The 21,084-nt window shown below is 39.9% G+C and overlaps 1 protein-coding gene and 1 long non-coding RNA gene across 6 annotated transcripts in view; one reads left to right on the forward strand and one right to left on the reverse strand.

Moving 5' to 3' along the window:
* LOC130273919 (uncharacterized) overlaps positions 1–12,528 on the forward strand; it is a 33,715-nt gene extending 21,187 nt beyond the window's left edge. Inside the window, exons 2-4 of the long non-coding RNA XR_008844178.1 lie at positions 3,267–3,345; positions 8,656–8,731; positions 12,382–12,528. This is a non-coding gene — a long non-coding RNA (uncharacterized LOC130273919). The remainder of the gene's footprint in view (positions 1–3,266; positions 3,346–8,655; positions 8,732–12,381) is intronic.
* The window catches only part of ZNF407 (zinc finger protein 407), a 598,515-nt gene that overhangs the window by 438,340 nt on the left and 139,091 nt on the right, over positions 1–21,084 (reverse strand). The gene's annotated exons all lie outside the window — the stretch shown is intronic.

Genomic DNA, 21,084 nt, shown 5'->3' on the forward strand with positions numbered 1-21,084 from the left:
CCGATACCTTAAGCCTCCTAAGACCACGAGATGGAGACGGCGTCCCGCTAGTCTGGAAATCCACCCTGGTAGCGGAGGTGCTAGGACAATAAAGATCGTAGTCACCAAATAGTAGTAAATAAAGAAAAAAGGTGTCCTGCACTCACCGCTTCAGTCCAGGTAATCCTGCCGGATGAAGTGCATTCCTATGAGTGAAACTGCCGGCAGTCGCCTCTGAGCGCTCCACTATCCATGTCCTCCATGTTCGAGTCGTGACCCGAGATGGGAGCAGGATTACCTGGACTGAAGCGGTGAGTGCAGGACACCTTTTTTCTTTATTTACTACTAATTTACAAATCTGTTTATCTTTCTAGCATCAGTTGATTAAAGAGAAAAAGGTTTTCCACGGGAGTACCCCTTTAACCCCTTAAGGACGCAGGACGTAAATGTACGTCCTGGTGAGGTGGTACTTAACGCACCAGGACGTACATTTACGTCCTAAGCATAACCGCGGGCATCGGAGCGATGCCCGTGTCATGCGCGGCTGATCCCGGCTGCTGATCGCAGCCAGGGACCCGCCGGCAATGGCCGACGCCCGCGATCTCGCGGGCGTCCGCCATTAACCCCTCAGGTGCCGGGATCAATACAGATCCCGGCATCTGCGGCAGTTCGCGATTAAAATGAACGATCGGATCGCCCGCAGCGCTGCTGCGGGGATCCGATCATTCAGAACGCCGCACGGAGGTCCCCTCACCTTCCTCCGTGCGGCTCCCGGCGTCTCCTGCTCTGGTCTGTGATCGAGCAGACCAGAGCAGGAGATGACCGATAATACTGATCTGTTCTATGTCCTATACATAGAACAGATCAGTATTAGCAATCATGGTATTGCTATGAATAGTCCCCTATGGGGACTATTCAAGTGTAAAAAAAAATGTAAAAAAATGTAAAAGTAAAAAAAAAGTGAAAAATCCCCTCCCCCAATAAAAAAGTAAAATGTCCGTTTTTTCCTATTTTACCCCCAAAAAGCGTAAAAAAAAATTTTTATAGACATATTTGGTATCGCCGCGTGCGTAAATGTCCGAACTATTAAAATAAAATGTTAATCATCCCGTACGGTGAACGGCGTGAACGAAAAAAAATTTAAAAAGTCCAAAATTCCTACTTTTTTAATACATTTTATTAAAAAAAAATTATAAAAAATGTATTAAAAGTTTTTTATATGCAAATGTGGTATCAAAAAAAAGTACAGATCATGGCGCAAAAAATGAGCCCCCATACCGCCACTTATACGGAAAAATAAAAAAGTTATAGGTCATCAAAATAAAGGGATTATAAACGTACTAATTTGGTTAAAAAGTTTGTGATTTTTTTTAAGCGCAACAATAATATAAAAGTATATAATAATGGGTATCATTTTAATCGTATTGACCCTCAGAATAAAGAACACATGTCATTTTTACCGTAAATTGTACGGCGTGAAAACGAAACCTTCCAAAATTAGCAAAATTGCGTTTTTCGTTTTAATTTCCCCACAAAAATAGTGTTTTTTGGTTGCGCCATACATTTTATGATATAATGAGTGATGTCATTACAAAGGACAACTGGTCGCGCAAAAAACAAGCCCTCATACTAGTCTGTGGATGAAAATATAAAAGAGTTATGATTTTTAGAAGGCGAGGAGGAAAAAATGAAAACGTAAAAATTAAATTGTCTGAGTCCTTAAGGCCAAAATGGGCTGAGTCCTTAAGGGGTTAATGTTAAAGTTAAGCTGGCTATGGACATTAAATAAAAGTAAGTCAAACTTGCAGATTTTGGTGGGATTGTTGGATAATCTGCTATTAGAACCTGCCTATGGCATGGTGCAACAGGAGCACAATAGCGGCAGCCACAGAGGTCTTCAGAAGGCAGTCATGACTACTGATCAGCACTCCCAGTTAGAGGCGATCAGAGCTCAGAAGGGACTGACACATTTTACAAAAGTAAATAATCATGATCTGAGGAAACTCTGAAGCAAGTTACTGACAGGGAGTGCCAGATGCTGACAACACCCATGTATGAAGCAAAGTCTTCTCCTGGGCCCACAACATACTGCCCCAGTGCACATCTACAATACAAAGTATGGAGGAGGTTAAGGAGAGGGGTTAAATCAAGTGTAATCCTCTCAGGTAACGCCAAGGCCTATGGAAGCCAGGACCATGATAATGGTATGAGCTGTGTTTGTTTAATTCACTGGATTGTAGGCCCAGGGTTTCATAGACAGGGATAATGTGTTAGGTTGTATGATAGATGGTTTAGGGTTTATTGTTGGAAAACTGGAAAATGGTTGCAAAGAGTCCTTAACCTAAAGAAGTATTCCCATCTCATGACTTTTTTCCCCTATCCACAGAATAGCGGATTACAAGCTCATGGGCTGATTTACATTGGGTTCTATGATGCAAAAATAAATAGGTCTGCACACAATAGCTAAGTGAAAAAACATAATTTCCTTAAAGGGGTACTCTGGTGAGTCAGTCCTATGTAAAGTCCACTCGGAGGGGGAAGGTGAGAAAAAAATAAAAATAAAAATAACCAAAACTTTCCTTTACCTTTTTCACTCCCTCACCACAACCAGAATCATGGAACTTTGTGCCAGGGTCCAGCACTTACAGGTTTGGTGACGGGAGTTCACACGGCCACTTATTTGTTCATCAGTGGCCACAGCATTACTAAACCAAGAAGCTCTGGGGTACAGAATTATGTTATTCTTATTTTATATATATATATTTTTACTTTCCCCATTCCGAGTAGACTTCACAGAGGATTAAATCACCCCTTTACCCCTGTGATAAAGTGGAATAGACAAAGAAAGTGTAATATAAAAGCAAAACATAGAGAAGTGAGCAAAAAAAAAAAAGATAGGTTTATGTTACCAAGTAGAGATGAGCGAATTTACAGCAAATTCGATTCGTCACGAACTTCTCGGCTCGGCAGTTGCTGACTTATCCTGCATAAATTAGTTCAGCTTTCAGGTGCTCCCGTGGGCTGGAAAAGGTGGATACAGTCCTAGGAGACTCTTTCCTAGGACTGTATCCACCTTTTCCAGCTCACAAGAGCACCTGAAAGCTGACCACATTTATGCATGAAAAGTCATCAACTGCCGAGCCGAGAAGTTCGCGATGAATCGAATTTACTGTAAATTCGCTCATCTCTATTACCAAGCATGTATTAGTACACAGGCATTTTCTTTGTATCATTATAAGAATTTCTCCTTTTCTGTAAAGTTTATTACCATTTTCTTTTGGTAACAGAGATGCCTGATGAAGGATTGAAACACGTGTCGAAGTGGTGGTGGGGTGAATCAGTTACCTCTCAAGATGTCCCAGATAGGTAAGGGTTGATGATTATGCATATGGTATTTCTCACAGAAAACGATTGCAGTAACACATATTTTGCTATACACATGTTTATTCCCTTTGTGTGTATTGGAACTAAACCAAAAAAGAGAGGAAAAAAAGCTAATTGGACATAATGTCACAACAATCTCCAAATATGGGCTGGACAAAATTATTAGCACCCTTTCAAAATTGTAGAAAAATAAGATTGTTTCAAGCATGTGATGCCCCTTTAAACTCACCTGGGGCAAGTAACAGGTGTGGGCAATATAAAAAAATCACACCTGAAAGCAGATAAAAAGGAGAGAAGTTCACTTAGTCTTTGCATTGTGTGTCTGTGTGTGCCACACTAAGCATGGACAACAGAAAGAGGACAAGAGAACTGTCTGAGGATGTGAGAACCAAAATTATGGAAAAATATCAACAATCTCAAGGTTACAAGTCCATCTCCAGAGATCTAGATTTGCCTTGGTCCACAGTGCGCAACATTATCAAGAAGTTTTCAACCCATGGCACTGTCGCTAATCTCCCTGGGCGAGGACGGAAGAGAAAAACTTGATGTCAACGCAGGATAGTCCGGATAGTGGATAAGCAGCCCCAAACAAGTCCCAAAGATATTCAAGCCATCCTTCAGGCTCAGGGAGCATCAGTGTCAGCGCAAACTATCAGTCAACATTTAAATGAAATGAAACGCTATGGCAGGAGACCCAGGAGGACCCCACTGCTCACACAGAAACATAAAAAAGCAAGACTATATTTTGCCAAAATGAACTTGAGTAAGCCAAAATCCTTCTGAGAAAACGTCTTGTGGACAGATGAGACCAAGATAGAGCTTTTTGGTAAAGCGCATCATTCTACTGTTTAACGAAAACGGAATGTGGCCTACAAAGAAAAGAACACAATACCTACAGTGAAATATGGTGGAGGTTCAATGATGTTTTGGGGTTGCTTTGCTGTCTCTGGCACTGGGTGCCTTGAATTACCAACAGATTTTGGGTCACACTGTACAACCCAGTGTCAGAAAGCTGGGTTTGCATCCGGGATCTTGGGTCTTACAGCAGGACAATGACCCCAAACATACGTCAAAAAGCACCCAGAAATTGATGGTAAGAAAGCGCTGGAGAGTTCTGAAGTGGCCAGCAATGAGTCCAGATCTAAATCCCATTGAACACCTGTGGAAAGATCTTAAAATTGCTGTTGGGAAAAGGTGCCCTTCCAATAAGAGACCTGGAGCAGTTTGCAAAGGAAGAGTGGTCCAACATTCCAGCTGAGAGGTGTAAGAAGCTTATTGATAGTTATAGGAAGCAACTGATTTCAGTTATTTTTTCCAAAGGGTGTGCAACTAAATATTAAGTTAAGGGTGCCAATAATTTTGTCCAGCCCCTTTTTGGAGTTTGGTGTGACATAATGTCCAATATGCTTTTTTTTCCTCCCTTTTTTGATTTAGTTCCAATACACACAAAGGGAATAAACATGTGTATAACAAAATGTGTTACTGCAATCCTTTTCTGTGAGAAATACTTCATTTAAGGGGTGCCAACATTTACGGCCATGACTGTATAATTGTAATATTATCCTTTGGTGACAGCTGATTTAAAGGTCATTGTTCTGATGCTCCCCATCTCTGTTTTTTCTGGAGGTCTGCACATTCTATAGGGTGGGGTATTTTAATGGGAGTGCTATTTTTGTCTAGGCATTATTGATTTTGTTGTTGATTATCACTTTTGTAGAGTCAATCTTTTGTAGGTTAGTAGTAGTTGTTTATGACTGACATTGTTGTCGGATTGTAGGTATATATATATATATATATATATATATATATATATAGATATATATATATGCCCATACAATGTACTGACCAACATTATGTGCTTTTGAACTGACAGAGTGACACTGACTTTTCTCTATATGACTACCAGATTTTAACATCTTTCCTACAACAACCATTACTGAACTTACCATTCCCACACTAGTGTGGAGATATTACGGCTAACCTCTGCTCTCATTGTATACATCTTGTTACTACTGGATGCATATCAATAGAAAGAGTACAGAAATAATGACATACTAAGCTTTGGCCAAAAGCCCCTAGGGTACAGTCTGTGGGAAAATTACTCAGTGTGTGGCAAGCAAACAGATAGCTATCTATTATTATCCCCTATCCAAAGGATAGGGGATAAGATGTCAGATCATGGGGGTCCCACCGCTGGGGACCACCACGATGTCTCTGCTGCACCCTGCGTTCGTTTTAGAGGTTTGTAATGTCATGGTCACTCCCCGCTCGTGACATCACGACCACGCCCCCTCCCATAGACTTGCATTGAGGGGGCGTAGTTGTGACATCACGAGTGGGGCGTAGTTCGCTCACAGCACCGGATGTCTTGGCTGCCGCAGCCGAGATCGTGGGGGTCCCCAGCGGCGAGACCCCCGCAATCAGAAACCTTATCCTCTTTCCTTTGGATAGGGGGTAAGATGTCTAGGGGCGGCATACCCTTTAAGGATATTCTTAAAACATGATCTACTATTGGTACTTTAAAATTGCAGAGGAGAACCACTGTTCCACACAATAACATGCCAGACTCTATTCTCCTTGGCCTGAACAGAATGAATTATAAAACTATAAAAACAGTTAACCTCCCTTCTTCCACATAACAACCAGCATTCCACCATTAATGTTAAATTACAGTAGCCAGATTCTGTAGTAAGCTTATACATCAGGCAGTTTATTTCTATATTCTTGTTTATCACCGCACAGTAGGCTAAGTTTCCCTGTAATATGGTTTTACCCTTCTGAAAAAAATACAATTGTTTGAGAGATAGAAACGTCCTCTCTCACGCTCTGAATGATAGGAAAAGCTTGTTCTCAAACACGGCACAATCTATGATGTAGATGCTGCAGTTCTGCAGCTTCAATCCACCTGGCAGTTTGATGCAGCGTGCTTGCACATGACAACACATTGATTTTACTTCTACCTCCACGTCGACGTCTGTGTAAAGAAATCCATTAGGTAGACAGTTCTCATCTCAATTGACTGACAGAGTGACAATTGAATACTTTTCACCTTCTTAACTGACTGACAGCTAGACACTTAAACAAGCCTTCATGCTGCTATAATAGTTCGAAACACTTTCAATTACCTGAATCTAACAAATCCCTGATCCCACCAGTTGAATGCCTTCTCTCCCAGATGCTAGACTTCACTGGGTTTATACTGTGTGTAGGATAATGTATATTCTGCAGTGTTTCATAACACTAAGTTTGCATGATCTAAAGCTCTGATGATCACAGTCACACAGAATACCAGGGTTCTGGTATTTTGTACAGTAAGAATAGTCTTTATTGGAATCTATTCTGAAATATAGCTATCATAGCTCCAAGTGACTATAGATGACCCAATTGGGGCACAATTCGACAGCATTAATGACCAGATGTAGTCATAAATCAGCTTTGAAGATTGTACAGGAGAAACAAAACGGGGGTGGAAACTGAGAAGTAAGGGACCATCTTTGACGGTTTTGTGTGTAAACTGAACAGTGCAGCCTATACTGTCTGTGATAGCATGCAGGCTACAGAGAATTAGCAAATTTATTTTATAAAGACCTATGGCAAAAATATTTTTACACCTTAATAAATATAATGCATTAGAAAAAAAAGTTGCCAATAGCTTTTAATCGCTATACTAAATATTAAACAAAGTAAATTTATATTACCAATATGTAGGAAACATGCCTTACATATAAACCGTCTGTGTATGTATACACTTTAAGAAATATACTAGCTACTCAGTTGTCCAACATCAAATACTTTTTTTTTAGGCTAGTTTAAATGGGCACTGTCAGATACAAAACTTTTTATATGTTGTACATCATAAGAAAATGTTATTTCCTTTTTAGATAAAATCATGGCTTATAAAATCATGGCTTTGTCCTATCTGAGGCATGGACAAAGTCCAGTAAGCGAGGGTGGGCTAGAACTCCTCTGTGCTCTCTCCTGCCTGATAGCACTCCTCTGTGCTCTCTCCTGCCTGATAGCACTCCTCTGTGCTCTCTCCTGCCTGATAGCACTCCTCTGTGCTCTCTCCTGCCTGATAGCACTCCTCTGTGCTCTCTCCTGTCTGATAGCACTCCTCTGTGCTCTCTCCTGTCTGAAAGTACTCCTCTGTGCTCTCTCCAGTCTGATAGGACTCCTCTGTGCTCTCTTCTGTCTGATAGGACTCCTCTGTGCTCTCTCTCTAGTATGATAGTACTCCTCTGTGCTCTCTCTTGTCTGACAGTACTCCTCTGTGCTCTCTCCTGTCTGATAGGACTCCTCTGTGCTGTCTCCTGTCTTATAGGACTCCTCTGTGCTGTCTCCTGTCTGATAGTATTCCTCTGTGCTCTCTCCTGTCTTATAGGACTCCTCTGTGCTCTCTCTCTGGTATGATACTCCTCCTCTGTGCTCTCTCCTGTCTGATAGTACTCCTCTGTGCTGGCTCCTGTCTGATAGGACTTCTCTGTGCTCTCTCTTGTCCTATAAGACACAGAGGAGTGCTAGTCCACCCTCATTTACAGGACTTTGTCTGCCCATGTCTGTGCTTGGACAAAACCATGATTTTAGAAAAGGTTTTTGATTCTGACAGTGCCTATTTAGCAATAAAAAATAACCTTTACTCAGTCTTAACTTTTCGAATTAAAGGTGAAGTGTTGCAGGCCAGATATCTCCAAACATTTTGTCTACATTGTAGAATCCCCAATTCTTTTAAGGAATCGCTAATGACATAAACCTAATTAGAATTTGTGCCCCAAGACTGGGTTCACACATCATAAACTTACATGAAAAATATGGCAGTAAAATTGGTTTAAAAAAAAAACTGATGCATTTTTAATGTATTCATTGTATGGGCTAAATCAAAGTCTATGTAACAATAACCCACAGTTTAAAAAACAAACAAAATGTAATTCCACCATTGGAATCGGAATCGTGTCCTTTTTATTTATTTCTTTTTTAAAGTGTCTACACTGAAGGCTGATTTTCCATATATTTTCATTAAGTACATTATAACATTAAAGTATACATGTCATTCTCAAAAACTTACTTATAACTTGTAGTAAAAAAAAATACTGTCCCTGCAGCCATGGCCTGTTTGTCTCTGAGTTTTGGCTAATGGCAGGTATACTTCAAAAATACGCCCATGTTTTTCATGTAATTTTACCATGTGTGAACCCAGCTTTAAAATGGATATAATGAAGCAGGAGTATAGAAGACATTGAGAACAGAGTCAAGAGCAGACTGAATGCCATTTTTGTTGTCTTTTCTTCGGTTTAGTTCCCAGGCTCATTTGTATTGGAGCTCCGCACTGAGATCCTGCTAATAAACTGACACCAGACAAGCCTCATTAAAGGTATATATCGGGATCCGCTGGTGTCCATTGTGTAACGGACCATCTGGCTCCGTTTTTCTGTAGTTAAGGGACTCTGTGAAAGAGGCCCCCGAATGGAGCCTCCGATGCAGATGTGTACTTAGCCTTAGGGTAGGGTCACATAAAGCGCATCAGAGTGCTTCACGCTGTGGATGCGCCGATGACCGTGAGTAAGCTCCCTGCTGTGCCCGTGTCAGCATGTAAGAGCAATTCCCTGCTACGAGCAGACACACAGGGATCTGCGAGTCTGTAGCAAACTGCACATGCACAGTTTACTCTGACATCGCGGTGGCTCCCCCTTCCCACTGAGCTAGGCCAAGACGGCCGCGATGTCTGAGCCTAAACTGTGCATACAGATCCCTTTGTGTCTGCTCGTGGCAGTGGATTGTTGTTACAAGCAGACAGGCAGGAAACATGGGTACAGCAGGGAGCTCACTCTAGTGACGGTCATTGGCGCATCCACATCATGAAATATGCTGCACATGTGCTATGTGTGACCCTACTCTTGCTTGTCATTTCTTACATTGCTTGCATAAAGCCTTAGACTTTCATATATGTAAAAAAAATTGCAAAAAGCAAATAGCTTGCAATTTTCTGTGTAAATATCAGCCTTACACTGGTACATTTACAAGCTATTCTCCAATGGAAATTTTATGATAAAACAGAATAGCCAATGCAAACTCCTGATAGGATTATTAAACCTTAGAAAATGATGCATGGAGAGAGAGAGAGAGTAGAAAAAAAAGTAAAGATAGGTAGATAAACAGGTTATGACAGAGATAAGGGCTAGAAAGAGATAGATAGATAGATAAATAGATACATACATACAGGAGAGAAAGGGGGAGAGAGAGAGAGAGAGAGAGAGAGAGAGAGAGAGAGAGAGAGGGGGGGGGATAGATGGTATTCAAAAGATAGATATAAATGTTTCTAATTTTAAAATGTGAGTATTTGAAAATGACTGACAATATAATAAAAGGTGAAATAAACGTGCTCCACTTCACTATTTATATCATGCTTCTCCTCGTACTGTGCTCACCTAATGAAATAAGACCAGAAGCTGGGATTTCACATGAAAAGCATCACTGTAAATCCCAATATTTCTGCAAAATGTTGATAACCTGGAATTAGTGAATAATGTTCTATTTACCCACTGGTTTTGTGAAAAGTAACCTCACGATCTTCCCCTGCAATTATACGTCCAGCTTGGAAACATATATTAGAATCAGAATAATTTGCACTTGTTTCATATGGTAAATCGTATTTGGCACTTATGCAAATGTAACCAAACAGCTAAAAGCAGCCCAGCCAGCCCCAGACAATGAAAAGCAGACCCTTAAATAGCAGGCTAACTATAGGGTCAAACCATGCAATGTAGATGCGGTTTTGTAATGGTTAATTTTTAGCCACTGATGTTAGGGATGAGTTAGTATAATGCCCTCATGAGCCTACACTGCAGAGCAGACACAATTATACACTTCATTCTGGCCAATATTAACATGTAGTGCAGATGTAACTCCAGTTTTCCACAGTGAAATATCTGAATGAACAGGTTTAGGAGTTAAACATATACAGTGCACAACAGGCAAACAAGTAGGATGAGGGTGCACTGCAAAGTGCTGTAATTGGGTTGACAGAAATAAAAGGAAAAGTCAGAGTCCATCAAGAACGGTTTTGTAAAAAACACACAAAAAGCAAAAGATTGTCTCTGCAATTGAACATTTGCATCAAAAATGGTCAAAGCGTTTTAAAAGGACATCATTTTACCATATGAGAAAACTAGATGTGATTTTAAACCTAGTCCCATAGATCAACCTTATACATGTAAAGCCATGGAACGCCTAAGGAGCTTGTGAAGCACAGTGACTTGTCCTCCTAACTACATAGGGTCTTGCTTTATGTAAATCCAGACAGGTAATGGATTATCAGAGCAGAATATCTGGTATCTACTTAAGAAATTCAGTGGAGCAAGAAATGATTTGAAGATGTATTGTACTTACCATGCCATGTATAAAATTGTAATAAAAAGGTAATATATATATATATATATATATATATATATATATATATATACACACACACTTATACATAAACACAAATACAGAATTTAAAAGGCCATATAATCGCCCATCATAATAATGAAAAGAAAAATGACAGATGTAGCAGAGCTGATGTGTCACTAAGCACATTGTGGTTCCACAGTCAGTAGGGTGGTTGTGAGTAGCTGTTTATATAACTACATGTTCACTCACAAGAAGGTGCTTAAGGACAAGTCAAATTCTGATGGAATTGAATTCTATCCTTAGTAGATAATACGTAGCATTCATTCCGGCTCAATCGGAATAAACACTGATGTTCAGCCATACAAGAGTTAATGTGAATTAAAAGAAAATAATCTGACAACGCCCGAGAGTGCTGGCTGGATGTGAAATCAACACGATTAGGTGATTAAAATAACTGCACATCTACGTACCCAGTGGGTTCACTATTTGGGATATTTCACTAATGTCTGAGACATAATGAGGGAGTGAAGAGCTTCTAATTCCTCACAAGACAAACACTTTGAGAAGGAATCAAGTTTCCTGGCTTGACGCCCCTCCGCTGGTCAATAACTTGGAGGCGCCAATAGCGAGTTTTCTTTGAGCCCAAAGTAAAATGACACGCTGTAAAAGGAGCTTGCTCAACCACACTGTACAACAAATTGATTTTCTGGGAAGCAATACAGCCTGTATTTAACCTAACAGTCTAACCCTGTTGTACTACACAAAAAGGATCATGCATATTGATTTCTTTATTACAATTCCTTGTGCGATCAGTAAACGTTTGCAAAACACCAGCTCCTGAAGCAAGGGAATTTTAATTTTTCATTTAAACATGGCACAGGCTTGCCGGCTTGGAAGCTGCTTTTATTTCGCTGCCGCATTCAAATGCTTGATATATTTTGCATATTTCTTATTGACTTGTTCTCTAAATGGCAAGGGCTTTATTTGTAAATAATAATAGCGTTTAGTGAAAAACTACATGTTTGTTTTCGGGGGGTCCTTCCCAGCATGTAATTGTCGCATTTAGGAGAGGGCAATGTATTCATTTTCTTAGGAATAACACTTTGCAAAAGTAAACATGTCTTCCCTTAAATGTTGCGCCGGGATAAAAAGATCCTTTAACATTTAACATCCGATAACGTTTGTCAAATGACAATTCTAAAAAAAAAAAAAAAAAAGAGAAATGTAACCTTGCTGCTGACTAAGGTGGCCATTTCATGGCAAAACAGGTACTAAAATATTAAAACAAGAAAGCACTTGCAGCGACTAATATCAATGGCTTCATACCGGTACAATAAAGCATATGTAACGAGGTCAGGATGTGGCCACCTAGAAAACCAAAACAGAAAAACAATAACGGCAAATGAAATTTATTTTGGAGACAATTAAACTTTTGCGTTGGGATTAATGCAAAGCTTCTGGAATCGATGCAAGCGATTAAAGAATGGCAAACAAGATGCTTTGTGAGGCGTAATTACTATAAGGTCACTAGATATTATTTGGAGTCAGTTTGGTTTATCATATTACAACATGACAGGATGTAAGGCAAAAAATTATAAATTCCTTCCCTAAATCTGTCCTTTTCTGATTTAGATGGATGGAGAATAATTAACTCTTAATTATTCAGATGACTTCAAGGCAACTTAAGGATTCAGAGAAGAAAGTCATTTTCACCCAGCAAAGCAGTCTCCTATCATTTATCAAATCTTACAACTTGACCACGGATGAATAAAAGGAAAGGGGAGGAAAAAAAAAAATCTCATGTTTACCCAAAGCCCTAACTGCTACCTTAGAGGTTGTTAAGCAATAAGATTTCCTTTAAATTCTACCATATGCAAATGAAGAGCGGCAATTTGCATTTTAAAGTATTTAACTCTACATATTTATTAGATTTTGAGGCCACGCTGATCATTGATTTATGTGCTTCTGGCAATCATATTTCCATATTTGTATGATTTTGATGACAGTAATAATTCAAATATGCAGAAAGTTGTTCTTTGAACAATATCTTTAATTACGTCCTCAAAGCATTATTGTTTCTCCTGCTGCCCTGGCAGGAGAGGTTTCAGTGCAGGGATGGCACTGTGATCTTAACAGCACAGATCAACATTTGTCCTTTGCTGTCTTGCACACAAAACACAGACCTATCCTAAGCCCCTGAACGCGCTGCACAGCCCAGGAACCTTGCACGTGAATCCCTTATTAATTCTGACACACTTTCACGACAAATTCAATCACAGCTCCGAAGGTTTATGTTCAAAATGCAAAACCTGCCCCATTTACTTTGCCGCTAACTCGGAAACTTTTTCTGCCTCGTCTTTTTATTGGTCTTGTCACAAATTACGCTCACTTCTGTGAAAGCCATCAAGAGCTGTAATCATTAAAATAAGTCACATTTTTTTTTCCGGCTTCTTTTGTATCAAATGTAAATCTGTAATATGCCTCCGCTACTCAAAGCATGTCATTTAATGTTTATATATAGGGTAAATCTTCAGCTCTGACTATGCAGAGACTATGGGGGCAATACTGAAATTATTCTTTATTTTATAGGATAAAAATCTAGAAAATAAAGATTCTGAACCAAATACAATGCACAGGACAGTGATCTTCAACCTGCGGACCTTCAGATGTTGCAAAACTACAACCCCCAGCATGCCCGGACAGCCATTGGCTGTCCGGGCATGCTGGGAGTTGTAGTTTTGCAACATCTGGAGGTCCGCAGGTTGAAGACTACTGGTATAGGAGGTAATACTCACGTGTCCCCGCCTCTCCGGACCAGTCACTGCTCGTCACCGCTGCCCTGGATGTCGCCCTCGATCGCTGTCGCTGTGTCCCGTCGCTCCAGAATGTCTCTGCTGCGCGGTATCCTCGCTCTCCGTCGCTGCCATGACGTCGCTACGCACGCCGCTCCTATTGGATGACGGGACAGCGTGCGCGATGACGACGAAGGAGAGCGCCGGCCATGCAGGGGATCCCAGCACGGAGCAGACACCGAGGAGGCAGGTAAGGTCCCTCCCGGTGTCCTGTAAGCTGTTCGGGACGCCGCGATTTCACTGCAGCGGTCCCGAACAGCCCGACTGAACCGGGTCAGTGTTCTTTTTGCTTCAGACGCGGCGGTCAGCTTTGATTGCCGCATCTGAAGGGTTAATACAGGGCATCTCCGCGATCAGTGATGTCCTGTATTAGTCGCGGGTCCCGGCCGTTGATGGCCGCAGGGACCGACCCGATAGGTGTGTATTCGCCTTATAAGACGGACCAACTTTTCCCCCCCGTTTTGGGGAAGAAAAAGTACGTCTTATACGGCGAAAAATACGGTAAATGAATACTTGAAAAAAAAAAAAAAAAAAAAGAAACATTTTTTTGCACAAAAGTGTAAAGCTGCCTATATTAAACATGGTTATATTCTAATGCATCTACCAGAATAACTAAAGAAACTGCTTACATTACAATTCCATATTATAAAATAAATATCATTCATTTCTGACAGTACACAGGCAAAGGCATTTAAGTTCAATACCAATGCCCTATAACATCCTCACACATGGCCGCCTTTAACCTGTCGATGGGCCCCACATTGCTTGGGAAATTTGAAACTACAACATTAGATATTATACAAAGTTTTAACTCAGAACTGCAGAGCTAACCAATGAGCCGTACCACTTTTTTTCCCCTACGCTTCTGTAGAAATCATGCTGCATCATCAACTATTGATATCTGGAGTGTCGGAGGCTGTTCATCACAATTTATTTTTTTTTTTTATCAAGCAGTTAAAAGAGCAGTTGGTAGTCCCAAAAAAGAGACATTTGGGGCCTGTTCACACAGCTAAACATTCCCTGGGCGGATATATTCTCCAAGCGGATGTTTCATAAGCAGCAGCCGCCAATGTCAATCTGTGCTATGACTGCTCAGACCTGCGCCATCTGCATTGACGGCAATACAGTCTGCATGCAATTCCTCCAAAAGAATAAAGTTTTTTTGTTGGGTCTGGATTCTGCAGTGTGAACAGGTCAATGGAAAACCCATCGACACTGATGTTAACTTCATGCAGCGGAACATTGCAAACAGAATTCCACTCAGAAATTCCGAAGTGTGAATGGGGCCTTAGTGTCTTGTAAGAACTGTGTCGTCTGGATAAAGATGGCCATACACCTTTAATAGCTGTCAGACGAATGTTCGTTTTGCTGATAGCTATTCTCTCCCAATCTCCTCACAAAGCTGAACATTCATGGGTTCTCTATAGAGATATAAAGTGTAAGCTGCTTGCAGATTGCACTGATGGCAACTTATTTCTCCCACAAAAAATAGGGTCAGACAGTTGAAATCCATTCTCTCCCACAACATCATCTGTCGGGGAGAGTCAGGAGGACAATATGTAGGCCAGTCCTGAAAAAGTTGGAAACTTTTGTATAAAGTGTATGGGGACAAGAACAGATGTCAGCCTTAAACCCTACAATATCATATTAAAGGTCTACAGCTGATTATCTGTTATCATGACATAACGCCCCCTCTATTCATGTCTATGGGAGGGGGTGTGACGGCTTATACACAGTCCCCATAACGCCAGATCAGACATGTTATGGTCAATCCTTTGGATAGGGATAACGTGTCAAGGCTCCCATTGAATCTCTACTACCTCTATCCTCCAGGGAAAGAGCCAATCCTTGTCGTGACTCTGCACTTAACGAAAGTAAGTCATGATTGGGGAATTCCTTTCTATTACATACATGTAGCCTCACACAGCAATCTCGTTTATAAATGTGTTCACAAATTTGCTGCAGGTTTCCTATTTAAAAATGAGAGTCTGTATGTTTTCTACTTTATCATACATATACACCTGCAATTGTTAGAAAAAATGCTGTACACACTTCTATTGACCAATAATGACTGCAATTCCACAATCCTACTGTATAACTGCCAGGTCAGTATAGGAGGTACAGGAAAATATGGAATGGAAATACAAGGCTAAATGCTAAATTCTGCTCATACACTAAAGATCATTAGGTCTCCTGACTACCCCATATGCATACTTGCATAGGCCGAGTGTGGCTACTGCCATGGGGGGGGGAGGATAAATTGCTGCCAGACCCTTCTATGGAAATCTATGTTTATTTCTGCAGCATGTAAATAGGGCTTTACTAAAACCTGCAACAATTCCACCATGTGTAAACATAACCTAACAGGATACATGCTTCTATAATCATAAGCATAACCCACAGGTGTGGCATTGGTATGTCTGTGTCATCAGATTCTCTCTTCCATGACATTTTATAAAGTACTACAGAATATGTTGGTGATTTTGGTGCAAAATACACTGGTCCCTCAAGTTACAATATTAATTGGTTCCAGGACGACCATTGTATGTTGAAACCATTGTATGATGAGACCATAACTCTATGGAAACCTGGTAATTGGTTCTGAAGCCACCAAAATGTCACCCAAAAATAGGAAAAAGTGAGGAAAAATAAGTAGATAACTAATACAGATAAAGCAAGATCGTACATATAAAAGTAAGAAAGAGCTGCTGGAAGCTGTAAATCACTGTCTAGGTCAGTGTTTCCCAACCAGGGTGCCTCCAGCTGTTGCAAAACTACAACTCCCAGCATGTCCGGACAGCCTTTGGCTGTCCGGGCATGCTGGGAGTTGTAGTTTTGCAACAGCTGGAGGCACCCTGGTATGGAAGAGCTGGTCTATGTAGAGGAAAGGAGCTTCTTCAGGGTCCTGTACAGTAAACACAGTGTCCTAAAAAAGTATCATGGAGCCGCCCTTACCTGGTGTCCAAATGAGCAGCTAACCCTGGCACAGGTAAAGAGTAGTACAGAACACGTTCTACCTCCCTGTACTGTAGGGGGCGCTACCAGACACCAGTCAGTGCATGCACTTCAGTAATACAGGGCTTTTACCAGTGAATGCCCATTCTGATTGGTCAGTTCTTCCAGCGATTGACACGTTTCACAGATCTGGACTGTCTGTAACATTGTATGTTGAGTCTGGTTTCAAGTTACAATGGTCCAGAAAAGACCATTGTATGTTGAAAATATTGTATGTTGAGGCCATTGCAAATTGAGGGATCACTGTAGAAATAACGGAATTTGTATTATACTATATATCATAATATTTTACATTTCCATATAGGAAGAAAATCATAAAGTCTGAATAAACTTCCGACATATTTAAATAGTCTAAGAAGGCAAGATTTATTTTTTATTTGAAACGAAACAAATAGGAGTGTAACCACCGTTGTGTATTTTGCCATCAGTAAAATAAAGAATTCCAAGATAAACACCTAAAATATATAAGAAAGCCGAGACTATTCCAGTCCAGTGCAACTGTCATGTTCAGTGAACGGAAACTGTTAACTTACTAATTTCCCTTTCTAGCCATTCTCTGCTTCATTAAGGTGCTACTGGGACTTATTATCTTATATGCTGTGCCTTGTCCTAAATTGCCCCCTAGGCGCCACCTTTGTCACAGCTGTGTTGTCAGAATGGTCAGGTAATCCCAGAGGTGGTTCACACTACCCTGATGTTTCGGAAACCAGCAGTCGCTGTGATCTTACTAGTGCTCGAACATAACAACTAGCGTTCTACAATAAAGAGATTAGTGAGGACCACATTGTCCTATTTGTTCTCTATAAACAATTTCATATCTTTATTTAAAATGATTATATGCTGTAATAGAAATCGCACATATTATAACCGTAGCTTTTGTCTAAACTTACCAATGGAGAGGAAAGATTAAAATCATGAAAGCAGATCCTGCTTACATTGTAATAATGGTGTGTTCTCTGTAAATTTACAATACTGCATTCTCGTAGTGGGGTCAAATGGATTTGTTCCTGAAGGCAAGTCATTTGTTCAGCTATTTCAGTACAACAAATATTAAAGGGCAGAGATCCCTTGGTACTTGAAAGCAGTAACTTACTGTCCTTACCCAGATGAGTAAAACACACACATCAGTTCCTATGGTGAAAAAAGATGTGGAATCCTTGCAATATGAGACACATCTGAGAACAGACCACAGAAAGGTATAAAGCATTTCTTTTTTAACTGTTTATTTATGAAATGTTTACAATATATTTTCTAAAGTGAGAAGTAAACAGAACAGGCAAGCAAAAAGGAAAAGGCATCTTAAATAACATTTCAGGGTTATACCATGGACATATAAGAAAAATCTGGTAGAAGGAAAAGACTCCAATACTATCGCTGCCGTAACCCAAGTGTCTCAGTGTGACATGTCCATTTTTACAGATAATCTACATAGAAATAATGCCAAATGGAATAGAAAAGGCAAATGCTTTACAACATTCTAAATGCTGCAAAGACAAAAAACCATACAAAGACTACTCTACGTGTTGGACATCAGAAAACGATGTGATCACACAAACATGTCACTTTATTGCAGCATTGACAATATAGGGTGGAGGGCGAGTACCGCAGTGACCCGACTAACATCACGTGGGCAATACATGATCATTAAAATGAACCTTATAAAAGTAGAAAAACCTGCACAGAGGTGCAGACAAAGCTTAAAACGTGAAAGTGTTTAGCTGCAGCTTAGCATATACAAGAACGGAGACCTATCTGTCCTTGTCAAGAGGACAAAGGTGGAATTGGTTAGGGACATGTAAGTCTAAGGTTGATGCATCCACAAGGGACTAACAAGAGGAGAATATGAACTTTACAGCAGAACACGGTGGAAAATTAGCTGACTTCAAAAGAAAAGGCAAACAAAAGCAAAAGAAAACAAACTGATGCTACTTCACATGTGATAAAGTACGAAGGTTAACAAAAAACATTATATCAAATGTACAAAATAGATGATTAAGTTGTATATAAAGCTAAGAGAATCCAATGTCTATCCATAATAGGCCTAGAAGGCCTCGCAAACTAATGGCGTACTCCAGCTATATATATATATATATATATATATATATATATATATGTATGAACTATCCATAGAAAAGGTGGTAAGTATTGGATTAGTGACTCTTTCCCCAGCAGCACATCTACAGTGAGGAGTAGTTGTATAGAGAAGCATTCGGGAGAGGAGATAAATGTTAATGGCTGGAATACACTTAAGATTTGCATACTGAGCAAAACTCAGATTAACCAATTGGGGCATATTGTAAATTAAATACAAGCTAAATAAAAAACAATCCAATATACACACATACACACACAAATATACACACAGACACACACACACACACACACCCTGGACAATATAAAGTTTGCAGTCTTTTCCAAACCTTGCCTTTGGCATACTAGGAGTTGTAGTTTTGCAACAGCTGGAGGCACACTGTTAGGAATACACTGCTTTAATTTAGTATTTTGTTTTTCAATTGTTTAGCTAGGATGAAAATACTTTTCATCTCTTAAAATCCAACTCAGAATCTTAAATCAATTAAAAAAAGAACTGAAACTAAAGAAAAATGGTCATCTACTCACATCAATAAGTAACATGTATTAGAATGTATAGAAGTCTAGATCATAGACTCGGTTGTTTTAGATGAACAACTCAAATGATCATAAAAGATTTTTTTTTTAAGAAGACAAAATAATAATCATCATTACTGGGTTTGCAGCATAGAAATTCTTTATTTCATAGTATTAATAAAAAGTGTCTTTTTAATGTTTCATGTATTAGCTTTGTGAACATACATCTGCAGCAAAAGAAAGAACGATGACAGTAAAAAATGCTCACTAATGTAAAAAAATACAGATGTAGCAGAGCTAGCTCTGTCACTCAGCCCTATGATATTGCATTCTGATAATTTATTAAAAATTAAACTTCAGATTTAGCTTAGTCCTATTTATAAATGTGCAGATGCTTTTAGAAAAATTCAAAGCCGAATGACCAACACTGCTCAACTACATGTGTAAAAATGTTGCAATATATTGGTAAAATTATTTTAAACAAGCCTAGTTTATTTGCGCACAATAGGCATAAGTATGCAGTCTACCTTATCCAAAGAAAATATTCAGTTGATTTGTGGCCCTTTAACAGTTTAAAAATGTTAATGTACAAGATAGGAAAATTAAATACAACCTAAAATAAAAGCCGGTGAAATGTAATGTACGAGGCCTCGGATAAAGCCAGACAAGGATGGACTGCGTTGTGCGGTCGTTACGGTATGTAAAATAATAAAACCAATAATGTAAGACTCAAGGAAAACAATAACAAGCGATACTTCTGCACTACTGTAAAAATAAAAAGCATGCAGCAGAGGCTTAGCCATTATTAACATTTCTACAATTTCCACAAAGATGAACAATTAGATAGTTCGGTAGTCTGAAAGTTATTAAAAAAATTGAACACAGAGGATGAGTGAGCTCATGAAACAAGAAAAATGTCTAGGTCAACTCATTCACAGTAACTCAACCTTCCTGAGCTGATTTACTTGCAAGGGAAAAATATCCCCAGTACGGATGTAGCAGTGAACTGTGGCCATCTGCTGGTGGAAGTTAATATTGCACATACTTTTTTTTATCATTTACCTATAAAGATAAAGCTGGGAACTGCAAACATTTCAAGTCCAGCCAGGAAAAAGATCTGTTTAATAAAGAAGTGCAGACAATTTTATTAATGTGTATTATATATTGCAACACTGGAACAACGTAATAAATCTCCATTACATGTTACATATTGTGTATGATACAGAGGGATATAAAATAGAAATATTCCAAATATGCACAACTCACAAATCTCTCACACTGAACTTAAAGAGTCTCATGTTTTCTCTGTATCAAAAAAGAAAAAGAAAAAAAAGTTCTAGATATAAAATCTAACATTTCTCAGCTTAACATCCTACCTTAAAGGAGTATTCCGCCCCTAGACATCATAAGTTGTCTGATCGTGGAGATCCCGCCGCTGGGGACCCCCATGATCTCGGTTGCGGCACCCAAGATATCCGGTGCACAGAGTGAACTTCGCTCCATGCCAGATGACTGGTGATGGGAAGGAGGGGGGGGGGGGGACAAAAGCTTGTGACATCATGGCCATGCCCCGTCAATGCAAGTCTATGGGAGGGGGCATGACGGGCACCACAACACCTTCCATAGACTTGCATTGAGGGGGCGTGGCCGCGATGTCCCCAGCAGGGGTCCCCAGATCAGATGCGATCCAAAGGATAGAGGATAAGATGTCTAGGGGTGGAGTATCCCTTTAAAGAGGGTTTCCCATCTCAACAAATGCATGTCAGGTAAAATATTTTTGCATATGCATTCATTTAGGAAATTTGTCTCCTCCTCCTGTTGACAGTTCATTGTCTAGTTTACAGACCACCACTGCATTCTA

The sequence above is a fragment of the Hyla sarda genome, chromosome 5, assembly GCF_029499605.1.
Source record: "Hyla sarda isolate aHylSar1 chromosome 5, aHylSar1.hap1, whole genome shotgun sequence".
Taxonomy (NCBI): Eukaryota; Metazoa; Chordata; class Amphibia; order Anura; family Hylidae; genus Hyla; species Hyla sarda.